The 13,777-nt window shown below is 46.7% G+C and overlaps 1 long non-coding RNA gene across 1 annotated transcript; it reads left to right on the plus strand.

The window, feature by feature from the left end:
* The first annotated feature begins 7,476 nt into the window (after nt 1-7,476).
* On the plus strand, nt 7,477-13,416 carry LOC146758231 (uncharacterized). The gene is made up of 2 exons (XR_014934948.1): nt 7,477-7,514; nt 11,764-13,416. It is a non-coding gene; the product is annotated as an uncharacterized LOC146758231 (long non-coding RNA).
* Nucleotides 13,417-13,777: the final 361 nt, after the last annotated feature.

Consider the following 13,777-nt stretch of genomic DNA (forward strand, 5'->3'; position numbering starts at 1 on the left):
ACAGACAGATGCTTAATGTTGTCCATATCTACAGCAGCGATTCCAAAGGCCCAGTGATACCCCTTAGTATCCTTGAAATGCCCTCTTCTGAGGTATCCTCAATACCAAGTATGAACGGAAACCCTGGACCACTCACATAGGATGTTTTTTCCAGTCTTTACCAGTGAGGCTTATTTCAGCCTCCAACACAGTCAATTCTTGAGAGATATCCAGAAATATGGATTGATTCTGTCCCTTCATGACTGGAGGGCATTAGGGTGCACTGTGCACCAGTATCCACCAGTGCCTTATATTTCTGTGGTTCTGATGTGCTAGGCCATCAAATCCACACAGTCCAATAAACTCTATTATCCCTTCCACTCCCTTGAATGAGGGCAGGGCCCCTCTATTGGTTACCTGTGATAACTGGAGCAGCCGTACTGGTGGTTGGACTGTTTTGTAGTTCCCTCACCCGTGCTCATAGTACAGGAGTAGGCTGGTCATGCCACTTCCTCGTGTCTTCTCTGTGGTCACGTAGGTAACACCACAAGGAAACACACAGTGCAATTTACTGTTGTTCCTTGCTCAATCTGGAAAGCGCTTGTGTCTAATAGCTGAGAATTTTAATGATACACATGAAGGCTTTATGGTCGTTAATTTCTTTACGATCTCTCGCCTTCAACTGAAGCAGCAGCTAGGCCAATTACCAAGTGACACCAAGGAGATGAAGTGGCAAAATGGCGATTTATTGAAACAGACACATCCTTATATAACCTACGCCTTTTTGTCTACACCCACTGTATTACACTAAGATTCTTCCAGAATATGGGGAAGGGCCTGTCACATCACAACAAGCTACCGTCCCAGCTGTCCCAACAGCGAAGCAACCAGGTAACAAGAGATTCATTCTGGTGCCGTGTGAACTCCTTTCTTACGCCTTCGATTTCAGTCATCTTCAGGGATCGACAAACAGTAACAGAGATTTCCTCCTCATCACTCTCTTCTTCATGACACTTTTCCTTTTTCCTTTCTCGGTACTTATCCAGACCTGTCACCTGGATCTTCTGTTGCCTCCTCCTCCACTTCTTTTTTCCGTTCTAGACGTGAGGACACCCATTTCCATTTCTTGCCTTCCACAAGGGCAACTGATATTGTTACTGGTGCCTCCTGTGACTGATCAAAATTGACTTGGGGATTTCCCTTTTTGGCTAGAACCTCAGCTCGGAAATTCTCTCTTTTCGGAACAGTGTTATATAGAGCACGGTAAGCACAAGCCAAGCCCCAAATAAGTCATACCCCCTTAGATCTATCTAGGCTGCGCCATCCCTGACTCAAATACTGGCTTAGTTTCTCGGGATCCCACAGGTGTTCAAGAGTTAAATCCCATGACATTGCGGGCCCCCATGTGTTGGCGAACCTGAAGGCAAAAGTCAGCGTTCTAGGACAAACAACCACACACCAATATAGTTAAATATAGCTGTGTCCATCTATTGCCTGAAGAGCCGTACTTTTATAGCAAACAAACAAGGGTGTTCAAAAATCACACGTACTAATTGGAAGAAAGCTTCTGCAATAAGAACCCTAAAACCCCGCTTCAAAGCCACGAGCCTTTCACTCTTTTGCTAGAGGTGTCCTTGGTTCTCATGCTGTTTATCCTGCTCTGCAGCTGCTGCTCTGTAAAGTGCTTATCTTGATCCATGGCTGCTGCTCTGTAAAATTCTTCTTGTATTACAACAGAATGGCAGTTCCCTGGGGTCTCCAGCACACCCCCAGCCAGCTGGCAAATGCCACTGAGGACCTTTAGGAAAGACATGCCCTGGGTAGTGACAATGTTCACTGGACAACTGTGAGCCCCACAATGGGTCTCGTACCTGTGTGCCATCTTCTGAACACCAGTAGCACGGTGTAGATGCAAGGCCCAGCCAGGCAAAATCAAAACATGCTTCTGGAAGGGGATCCTTTCTGAAGAGTCGTTACACTAATGAGAGGACCACAAACATTCACTCAGCGAACTCCAAATCTCTGTGCCTTTGCAGGCCTAGGGTCTTGTTTGGTTCACAGAGACACGGTGGGTTGATTCTCAGCTCTGTACTGTAGCAAATGGGGTACAGATTCTGCATGACGGATGGGCAAGGAAGAAGAGAAAAGGCTGCTGCCATCCATGAGAGGGCACTGAGCTCTGCCTGGGGATGGCAGAGGAGCCAGCTGAGAACTGATGGAAAGGGCTCAGAGAGGAGAGCGGCAGATTCTGTTCCTTGCTTCCTGATCAGGAAGAACAAGAAGAGGGGACAGGCAGGAATCTGAGTTACAGCTGGGATGGAATTGTTTTCTTCAGACTGTCTGCTGTGGTGCAGTGTTTTGGTTCTAGGAGAAAACCATTGATAACACTCTGATGTTTACAGCTGCTGCTAAGCAGTGTTGTACAGAGCCAAGGCCATGGTCAGTGGAGGGCACATGGAGCTGGGAGGGAACAGAGTGAGGACAGCTGACTGATAGTGGCCAAAGGGACGTTCTCTATCAGCTGACAGCAAGCAGAAATTGTATTGAAAGGGGTGGGAGTTCATCTCAGTCTCTTCACTGCCCAGGGTCCAGCTGAGCATCAGTCTGGTGGTGCTGAGCAAGTGCTTGTGCATCAGTTGTTACATACAATTCCATATCAACGGATATATAGTGATAACTATTACTCCACTTCTTTTATCTCTCTTAGTAAACTGCTTTGTTACATCCCAGAAGTTGTACTCTTTTTCCCAGTTCTCATCCCCATCCCACTGGGAATTGGGCAGTGCACAAAGCACTGTGTGCTGCTGAGCCACATGTTGGGTTCAACAACCACTGTCATTTTGGTGCCTGATGTGAGGCTCCAAGGGTTGAGATAGCAGCACATCTGTCCAGTGCGGACAGGGCTTTGTGGGAGCTGGAGAAGTGCAGGCCATGGTGCTGATATGTGTGGATGTGCTCCCTATGTGTGGAGCTTGTTGAGTCTTCTCATGAAGCTTCACTGCACAGCTCCTTACTTGGTGCTTGGATGCTGCATTAGGGTATTTATTTTGCTATGCTGTTTGACCTCAGTTTGTACCACGATAAAATTGGCAGCTGACAAAGTGAAGTTTTGTGCACATTCAGCTCTGCGGTCATCTTTGGGTTTTGGAAGTAATATTGTCCATATGATTAGGAATTACACAATTTACATTGTCGCCTCTATGAGTCCGGGGGTGTACTGGATATTGTGTTGAGGGACATGGTTTAGTGGGAGCTATAGGTAATAGGTGAACGGTTGGACTGGATGATCTTTTAGGCCTTTTCCAACCTTGGTGATTCTATGAATCTATGATTGAGGTTAAACAATTATTCAGGAATATCAGTGAGAGATCTGCCCCAAGGTGAGAAGGCTCTGCATGGCAGAGGGTGTGGGACGGTCTGGGCAGCTGCCTGGAGTGGTGGGCACCCCCAGGGCTTTGGAACTTCATCTCCGAGCAACTGCAGGATCCTGATAGACTGGTAGAATATTGGGGGCAGGTCTGCTGTGGCACTGGTAACCCCCAAGAGGCACAAATGACTGCAGTGTGCCAGATCCAGAGAGCTGGATCTGCTGACAGTGCTGCAGCCTCTGCAACTCCTGGCACAGACCATGCAGCAGCTCCAAGGTTTTGCTACACGTCCTGCAGTTGCTCCAAGCTCTGGGCAGATCCCTCTGTCACTCCACCCCTCATAATGAGCTCTGCAGTTACTCCTGCTACGGGTCCTGTAGCTGTTCCAAGTATGGTCATAAGAAAATGGTACAAATTCCTCCCAAGGGAGGAAGTACAGCCCTGCGGTGGCTCCAACCCCTCCAATGAGCCCAGTGGCTGCTCCAACATAGTCACAGGTCCTGTGGTGGTTCCAGCTCTGGCAATGAATTCTGAGGTCACTTCAACTCCTGCAACAGCCCAACAGCCACTTCAGCTCCTACAGTGAACCCTGTGGCTGTTAAAACCCCTGCAACTAATCCTGGACTTGCAGACAGATGCGCATAGGGATTAGTTCATATATGTTTGCAACTGCATATGTTGTATATGTGTGAAAATACACTAAATATATTATATATGTATAAATACATTTGTCATAATTATTATCCTTTTCTTTTTCTCTTTGTCTCAACCCATAAACCTTAAACCACAGCACTGCCTTGAGATGCTTACGGATCTCCTTGGGACTATTCAATCTGATCTGGTCACACAGTGAAGAGCACCTGAAGATCTCAAGGTTTTCTCAGGGAGCAGCTCCTGAGGTATATTCCTTACACCAGCTTTGGAAGAGGCCTCCCTCCAGTTCTCTGGTCCTGCTCTAAAGGGGCCCTCTTGTTATGGCAGTGCCAGCAAGGAGACCAGCTCTGACAGACCTGTTCATATTGCCGGCTACTGACTGCAGCCCTGGATTGCTGCTGTAGAGGCAACAGGACTGTTGTGAGACGCACAAGACCTTCAGGACTGCACAAATGAGAGGACTCAAGAGCACTGCAGCACTGGTAAGAGCACATGAATGAAAAGAGCACGTTGAGCTGCTGTCTGTGGCTGTACCTCCCCAAATCCAGGCAAAGTAGGAAGAAAGAAAATCTAAGTAAGTCTATTTTGAAAGCTTTTTAGGTATCTTATAACATATTCAGGGAATCTGGTTCCATGTTTACATGAGTTCTTGGAGTGAGAAAATGGAAATTAGGTAGGAAAGAATTTAAATACATTTTTATTTATAAGTTCAATAACATTTTTTTTTTGCACATTCCTATATCTCACATAATCAAACAGACAAAGATGCATAAAACATAAAGAACCACCACTGGGAATCCTATTGAGGAAGTTGTGCATTTTATTGTAGCTGGAATAGTGCTTATTGCAACACCTTCCTGAAAGCGTGCTTGATCTCCCTGTTCCTCATGCTGTAGATAATAGGGTTTAGTGTTGGAGGAACCACTGCATACAGAATGTCAGATCCAGGAGTGGGGAGGAAATGGACGGGGGCTTCAGGTAGGCAAAAGCACCAGTGCTGAGAAACAGGGAGACCACAGCCAGGTGAGGGAGGCACATGGAGAAGGCTTTGTGCCGTCCCTGCTCAGAGGGCATCCTCAGCACAGCCATGAAGATGTGCACATAGGACACAACTATGAAAACAAAGCAACCAAAGCCTAAACTGACACCAAAAAAGAGAAATACAAATTCCATGAGGTAGGAGCCAGAGCAGGAGAGCTTGAGGATCTGTGGGATTTCACAGAAAAACTGGTTGACAACATTGCCTTGGCAGAGAGGCAGTGAAAACGTACTGGCAGTGTGCAGCAGGGAATAGAGAACCCCAGTGACCCAGGCAGCTGCTGCCATGGTGGCACAAGCTCTGCTGTCCATCAAGGTCCCGTAGTGCAGGGGCTTGCAGATGGCAACGTAGCGGTCATAGGACATGATGATGAGAAGGGAATACTCTGCTGAGAGGAAGAAGGAAAAGAAAAAGAGCTGTGCAGCACATTCTGTGTAGGAGATGGCCCTGGTGTCCCAGAGGGCGTTGGCCATGGCTTTGGGGAGAGTGGTGGAGATGCAGCCCAGGTCGAGGAGGGCCAGGTTGAGGAGGAAGAAGTACATGGGGGTGTGCAGGCGGCGGTCGCAGGCTACGGCTGTGCTGATGAGGCCGTTGCCCAGGAGGGCAGCCAGGTAGATGCCCAGGAAGAGCCAGAAGTGCAGGAGCTGCAGCTGCCGCGTGTCTGCCAACGGCAGCAGGAGGAACTCGCTGATGGAGCTGCTGTTGGACATCTGCTGTTGTTGGGCTTGGAGTCCTGCTCAGAGTGCAGAAGATAATGACAAGTCCAGACCATTCTCAGACACACTCCTCCTGCTATAATATGAAATGTTTTTATTCTCTTACAACAGTGTACATTTAGCACCATTACTTGCATTTAATTTCATGTATTTCAGCATTCCTTAAGCAGAAGCAGCATATGGAGCTCTAACCTTCCTTTTATTTTCTTATGCCTTCTCCCTGGATATTTTCATCTGTTTCATGTCTCATATCTTTACCCCAAGTGCTCTTAGAGCCCCCTACCCGAGCTTCTGTGGCATTCAGTTTCAGTTAGAAAATGCTGCCTGTTTGTAGGATAAGTGAATTATTCATGCCTACAGAAAATGATGATAATTCCATCCTTCGAGAAAGGGGAGACTGAAAGCACATCATGTGTGAGTGTTCACAAAACAAGCAATTGATTGATGAAAAATTCTCAGAACTCTTATTGCCCCTTTTAGATTTCTGACTCCAAACCTCTTTGCCTCAGAACAGGAAATGGAAACCCCCTGCCTTGGCTCTCCTCTTGCAAAGTGCCCTCAGAAACATTCCGTTGTGCAGTGGAGTTGTGATCCCCTGCCCTAGGCAGCAGCTGTGGCAGCACAAGCCCTGCCGGGGGGCTCCTTCCCCCCACCCGTCTCCCTGCAGCACCCTGGGCAGCTCCCCGGGCAGGCTGAGTGCTGAGCCTGGCAGGCGGCAGAGTCCCATACCCGGCACACAGCCCCTGGGGCACAGCAGGGACCCTGCTCTGCAGGACAGCCCTGGGCACCCGCCTGCAGCCCCGGCTGCACAGCCTGCAGCCGTGCTGGGACATGCAGCCCTCAGGGCTGTGATTTCATACTGCAGTATGGAAGCCCTCAGCTGGAGCAGAAGGCTTTTTCCACAGTAAAGAAACATGCAGTGCCTGCATCCAGATCTCCTATGGGATGTCCCAAATTAAGTTGACCCTCTATGAAAAGCAGCTCATGGTCTGCAGTGAGACTTACCCTGTCATGGTCTGTGAGCAATGCTCCTGCAGTGAGCTCACAGCCCGCTCACACCACACACATCCTGCAAGCTCTCTTCAGTTTCTCTCCTCTCCTTCTGTCACCTGCAGGCTGTGCTGTGCACAAGAGCTGCTCCTGGGCACAGCTGTCTCTCTGCAGCCCTGCACACTTTTATGAGCTCCCTGTGTCCCAGGAGCCTGGACAGGCAAGCAGCAGATTATGTCATTTTTATCTTTCCGACTTGTCTCCCCTGACATGTCCCTGGGTCCTCATGGCCAACAGCTCCTGAAAGACAACAGCATCATGACTGTGCTTTGAAATTCGCTCAATTAACCACCACATGTCCAGTGGTCAGTGACTGATTGGAGACATATGGGGAGTGCTCCCAGAGATCGTTTGATGAAACAATAAGGGCAACCAGACAAGGAAGGCAAGGTTTGGACTTTCCCTGTGCAGGGCAGTGATCCAGCTGAGGCAGTGCAGGAGTCTCATCCCTTGACAGAAATCCTGGAGCTGAAATGGGATTCAGCTCCCTACACACCCACAGGAGCTGGGATTCCTCTGGTTCAGTTCAGAAGAGCACAAGGAGTTGCCTGCATGTGAGCTCCTGCTCTGAGTCCTCGGACCTTCAGCTGGGAGGCAGCTGCTCACACACAGACACTGGGTGATGCCCAAGGTGCCTGGGCTGCTCCTGATGTGTGCCAGTGACTTGCAGAATCAAACTCTATAATCCAGAGATGGGTTATAAAGCAGGTATGTTTATTCCAGCGTTGCGCAGCGCCGGGTGCAAGGGGGATAGCTCCTCCAAACTTGCACACCGTAAAGAGAAAAGTGTGTTACAGATATAGGTTAAGCTAATACATAATCAATAGTCTCCTCCTCAGTTTGATTACATATTCATTACATTCCCTATGGCCCCGTTCCCTGCGACCCCATTCCCTCATTCCCCCTGACACCATTCCCCGTGACCCTTGCCGATGTTTTGGGGTGAAATTCTTCTTCTGTTTTCTTCTTGGTGTTATCTGCTGTTATTGTTCTCCCATGTCGGCATCATCTTGCCCGGGGGGGGGGATCTAATCCTTCTTGTCAGAGGTCTCCGGACAGTTTCTTCTTATCTTTATTGCCCTCTTCTCTGGCTTTATTTTGACTAAGTGTCTGCAATTCCCCCTTTCCCTGCACTTTTAAATGTACAGTTACCCTTTGTCTTGGTTTCTGTGAAGTTCCCCTTTCCCTTTCTATAGCAAAGTGTTACCTTACCACCATTTTGAGGCTTTGCTCACTCTTCAATTCCCCCCTTTTCTTTAATCTAGCAGGCTTTTACCTGCTAGATTCTTAATGGGTCTCAAAATAGGCTCCGCTCTCTACCTTTTGTCTCAGCTCATGTCTCTTCCAAACCTCGTATTCCCTTCCAGTACCTTGGTACAGACACAAAAGACATCTTATAACAACACAAGTAAAACACACCAAGAGTAGCAAGGTGATGCAGGCTAAGAAAAGCTGTTTTAGTCATCCTAAATTTGGCAACTAGTAAGTTTATCCCATGATCCAGAGAAAACTATTCCCCAATCGGTGTTATCCCTGCCTACTCCATGTTGCAATGCATCTTTGGATAAACAGGATATCTCCTTTTGGATTGTCCATCAAGCATCTGCAGCAGCATCCTCAATTGTTTCTAAGGTTACAGAAATTTTCATACAGTGGTACCCCCCTTTTCTTGGGAGTTCTGTGAACTCAATTTGCCGTTGTTGCCCTGGAAGGCCCTCTCCCATGAAGCCCACTTGTGCCCTGTTCCTGGTACTGGGACTGTACTTTGTAGTGTTGGTTTGCTCAATAAACATATTCTCTTATCTTCCCTTATAACCAATTTCCATAAAATACTAAAGGGCATAATAATGTGTCCATTTGGGCATGCACACATCTGTCAGCTTGCTCTCTTCCTTTCTAAATCATTAATTGGACTCCTGTTCTCTTTAGAATATTTTACAGGTTTTGACTTGGCTTCAGAGATTTTAAGTTTACCGTCTGGAATTGAAGCCCTCTTCAACTGCCTGTTCTGCCACCTGATCTATCATCTTATTTTCTGTTTCCTGTACAGTGTTACATTTCTGATGTCTTTTACAACATATAATAACCATTGGTAGATTTAAATCAGGCTGTTTTTCTTGTGTGTGAGCAATCCTTGCTCTTTTCAGATGGTACTATGAGCGTGTGGCACATATTTAGCATCTGTCCATATGATTAAAGCTCTTGTCAAGGCAGTTATTTCAGCCTTCTGAGGGGAAGTCCCCACAGCTGGTGGTTGTGCTTCGATTACCTGGTCAGTAGCAGTTACTGCATGTCCTGCCTTACAGTCTCCTTGTCTCATAAAACTGCAGTTGCTGGTAAACCAGGTGTCTTCTGCATCTTCTAAGGGTTCGTCCTTCAGGTTCGACTGACCGTCTGGAATGTGCAGCTTCAGTTGATTCAAAGCAGTCATGTAATAGTGGTTCTCCGGGAGTTCCGCTAAGGAAAGATACTGGGTTGACAATATTAGTCACAATTATTTCTACATCACCTTGCTCTACCAGGATGGCCTGGTATTTCAGGAATCTTTGGGGTGAGAGCCAATGAACTAATGTCCCCCTTTTGCCTCCAATATAGTAAACACTGTATGAGATATTAAAACTGGTGTCCTTTGGCCCAGTGTAGATTTATAGGCTTCTTGAATATTGAGCACCAGTGCAGCCACTGCCCTCAGGCACCATCCCTTACTCACTTCAAGCTGTTTGAGGTTTACCATCAGTCCGTAGCTGTGTATCCATGGTCAGCATCCTCCTGTCATTCCTGGGAACGTATGGAGTTCCTTGACAGTTTGCAGCTCAGGGGCTTAGCAGATGGCTTCTTTCTTGGCAGTCCTTAAGGTCCAAAGTCCAGCTGTAATTTCTGAGTTATTTGTGCTTTCTGTAAACCAAGAAACTCAGCAAACTCTCAGTCTATTGTACACAGTCCTTTTGTTGCTGTGGCATCCACATGGTCCAGTAAAGTTCCACCCTAGGATGGAGGATCCCAGGTCTCAGGCTCATGAGTTGACCAGTTCTCAAAGATCATTAAGCTATTCTCACAACCCTGGGTAACACTGTCCAGGTTAACTGAGTCTCTTCTCCCTCTATTAGGGTTTTCCTATTCAAAGGCAAATAACCTTAGGCTTCCTTTAGCCAAACCAGGCAGAAGAGACATCCCTCAAATCCAGAAGGTAAACTCCACCTATTCATTCCTTAACTTGGTTGATAAAGTGCATGGATTTTCCATCACTGAGTGTATCCATTCAACAATTCCATTACTTGTCCTCATGTCTTCTACCAAACTAAAGCACTTGCTATCCGAAAATTTAGCAAATTGGCAAAATTGGAGTTTTGTACTTGGATTCCCATTCAATTAGTAATTTAAACTCAAAAAATTATCTATTATTTCTTTTGTCCTTCTACAGTCACATATCCTCAAAGGGCACCACTTTACCCTGAGTGGGTGAGCTCTTGCTTTTAACTTGTATTTAGGGCTTAATTTTTGGCCCTGATGCCCACACCCCTAAGTGTGTCTTAATTGAGATTGCTGTGGCTCCTGGGGGTATAACATTGTTTTTCCCAGTTTGTGTTAATAGTCAGACTTACAATTCTTAATCAGCCAATATTGTTTGACCCTTAGCTCCAGTTTTATTAAATTTCTTGCCAGGGTAACCTGACAGGTACAAGAATTTCTGTATTCCTACTTGTTTTCTTAGCTTATATTTAATTAATTCCAAAAGTAAGCCTTTTCTTGTTGGGCAGTAGCACCTACTAATGTTACAAAACCATCTATGGGTAGTAAGAAGCTCCCATATCCATCAGAAAATGAACTACTTTATCCTGCTTCCTTAGCTGCAGTTTCATTGGTGTATCTGCTAGGGTTAACTTCCCAAGTTCTCATTGTTCAGTTCTGCAATCAGAGGCAATTCTTTCTCACTCAGCTTGGTCGGATTTCTCTACCAGTGTCCCACTGCATTTGCACACTGCTTTCATTCCAGCGGGGCAGAGCCCTCCCTGGGCTCCTCAAGCCTCCCTCCCCCCCCTTTCCTCGTGGGGGATCCCTGGGTCCTATGGCCCTACTCTAGCACCACAACAGTAACAGCTGTTATTATTCTCAATTCCCTGAACATCTCTGATTCTCAATCAGGTGTTTGTTTTGTTATTTGTTGTTGTTGTTGTTGTTTGTTTTCTTCTTATTGTACACCTCTCTTCAGACCTGACATCCCTGTTTTTATCTTTGCCTTCCTCAACTTTTGTCCTTCCCAAACTTTCTCACTTTCCAAACTCTAATCATTACATTTCACCTCCTCTCCAGAGCCATCCAGTGCTGCCCAGATTTCAGATTTCCCAGATCTCTGCACATGAAGGCTATTCTCACTTCCAGTGCCCTGTCCTCTCCACCTTCCCCTTTGCTGTTTACAGCAGCAGTCTCTGACCCTGGCTCCCTCTCCCACTCTGAGAGTTCTGATTGCAGGGGAACGGTGCGGGGGGGTTGTTCTCATGCCAGCACAGATAAACTCACTTTCTCTTTAACCCTTTTTCCTCTGTACACTATTCCACTATTTGTACCCTCATTTACACTTCCACGTACCCTCAACAATACTTCCGTATGACATTAACAACTACACTTTCTTATACCAGCCAAACAGTTTGTCCCATTCCCTTCAAAACCCACAAATCAAACAACACAGTTCTTCAGTTTCCATAAACACTCTTACTACCTTATAACTTTCCCTTAGCAATCCATATCGTTCAGTTATACACCTCTCGCCACAGAGCCAGCACTGACTGACCCACCTCCCTTACACCTCTTCGCAGGCAGAACACAGTATCACATAAATGGCTTGATGCTCATTCCACACAGACATTCCTCTATATGTTCATTGTCCCTGTCCTCTAGCTTATAAATCAACCACCACTGATTACAATATTTAATCAGGATTTTTTTTTTTTCGGCTCAGGGTTCCTCCTGGTTCCCCAGCGATATCTCGCCAATGTGCCAGTATACACCCCAGGGGTGAGCGCGCAGGGACCTCTTTGCTCTGTGATTTTCCCATTGTAACTTAATATAAACCACCGTATTCTTTTATAAGTAAAACCACTTCTGACACAACAGCATTGTTATGACTTATGACCACATACTTTACAAAAACCAGTAATTAATAATACAAAATAAACACGTATTAAAACATAGATAAACAAGTATTGGAGACAACTTTCGCTTCGTCCGTCCCCGGCCGTTTCCCTCGCGGGAGGACGGAACCGCGGGTCGGGACTCCGCACTCGCCCCGCAGCTGTGCTGCGTCTCACTCACACCACACTCACACGACAATTCAAGCACAATTACATTATATCATTTGTTAAGCTTAACCAAAGATGTTAAGAACACCGGTGCTAGTTGTTGACTTAGGTCACCTATATAAACAGCACTGTACGATACCAATTATCCCAGGATTACCCAAATCACCCTGTACCAGAGAGCAGACAAGCTCTGCCCAATTAGCAATCACCTGAATGTGAGCAATAGCTCTTTTACCATGCGTACGACTTACTGGCCCCTTTGTAGGCACTCCCTAGGGAGTCCTAACCCAGCCGGCAACCTAACCTAACCCGTGAGCTCATGTCCCTTGGGGGGGAGCACGCCGACTCCACTGTGCCCTGCGTAGGACGTCTCCTCACGACTTACGGGTCCCCCATTTCACATACCTGGTCCGCCGATAGATGGTTCTTGTCTGCTCCTGCAGTGATCAGATGAGGGAGGGGAGTCCTTCCGAGAAATCTCGGGGCGCGCCAAAGGCGTCCCCCTTCTCAGCTGGTCCTGCAGCCGAACAGAGAGGGTCCCATCTGGGGTGCCAAATTGACTTGCGGAATCAAACTCTATAATCCAGAGATGGGTTATAAAGCAGGTATGTTTATTCCAGCGTTGCGCAGCGCCGGGTGCAAGGGGGATAGCTCCTCCAAACTTGCACACCGTAAAGAGAAAAGTGTGTTACAGATATAGGTTAAGCTAATACATAATCAATAGTCTCCTCCTCAGTTTGATTACATATTCATTACATTCCCTATGGCCCCGTTCCCTGCGACCCCATTCCCTCATTCCCCCTGACACCATTCCCCGTGACCCTTGCCGATGTTTTGGGGTGAAATTCTTCTTCTGTTTTCTTCTTGGTGTTATCTGCTGTTATTGTTCTCCCATGTCGGCATCATCTTGCCCGGGGGGGGGGATCTAATCCTTCTTGTCAGAGGTCTCCGGACAGTTTCTTCTTATCTTTATTGCCCTCTTCTCTGGCTTTATTTTGACTAAGTGTCTGCAATTCCCCCTTTCCCTGCACTTTTAAATGTACAGTTACCCTTTGTCTTGGTTTCTGTGAAGTTCCCCTTTCCCTTTCTATAGCAAAGTGTTACCTTACCACCATTTTGAGGCTTTGCTCACTCTTCAATTCCCCCCTTTTCTTTAATCTAGCAGGCTTTTACCTGCTAGATTCTTAATGGGTCTCAAAATAGGCTCCGCTCTCTACCTTTTGTCTCAGCTCATGTCTCTTCCAAACCTCGTATTCCCTTCCAGTACCTTGGTACAGACACAAAAGACATCTTATAACAACACAAGTAAAACACACCAAGAGTAGCAAGGTGATGCAGGCTAAGAAAAGCTGTTTTAGTCATCCTAAATTTGGCAACTAGTAAGTTTATCCCATGATCCAGAGAAAACTATTCCCCAATCGGTGTTATCCCTGCCTACTCCATGTTGCAATGCATCTTTGGATAAACAGGATATCTCCTTTTGGATTGTCCATCAAGCATCTGCAGCAGCATCCTCAATTGTTTCTAAGGTTACAGAAATTTTCATACAGTGGTACCCCCCTTTTCTTGGGAGTTCTGTGAACTCAATTTGCCGTTGTTGCCCTGGAAGGCCCTCTCCCATGAAGCCCACTTGTGCCCTGTTCCTGGTACTGGGACTGTACTTTGTAGTGTTGG

This window comes from Coturnix japonica, chromosome 16 (assembly GCF_054131305.1).
Source record: "Coturnix japonica strain WE chromosome 16, WE-NBRP24, whole genome shotgun sequence".
Classification (NCBI taxonomy): Eukaryota; Metazoa; Chordata; class Aves; order Galliformes; family Phasianidae; genus Coturnix; species Coturnix japonica.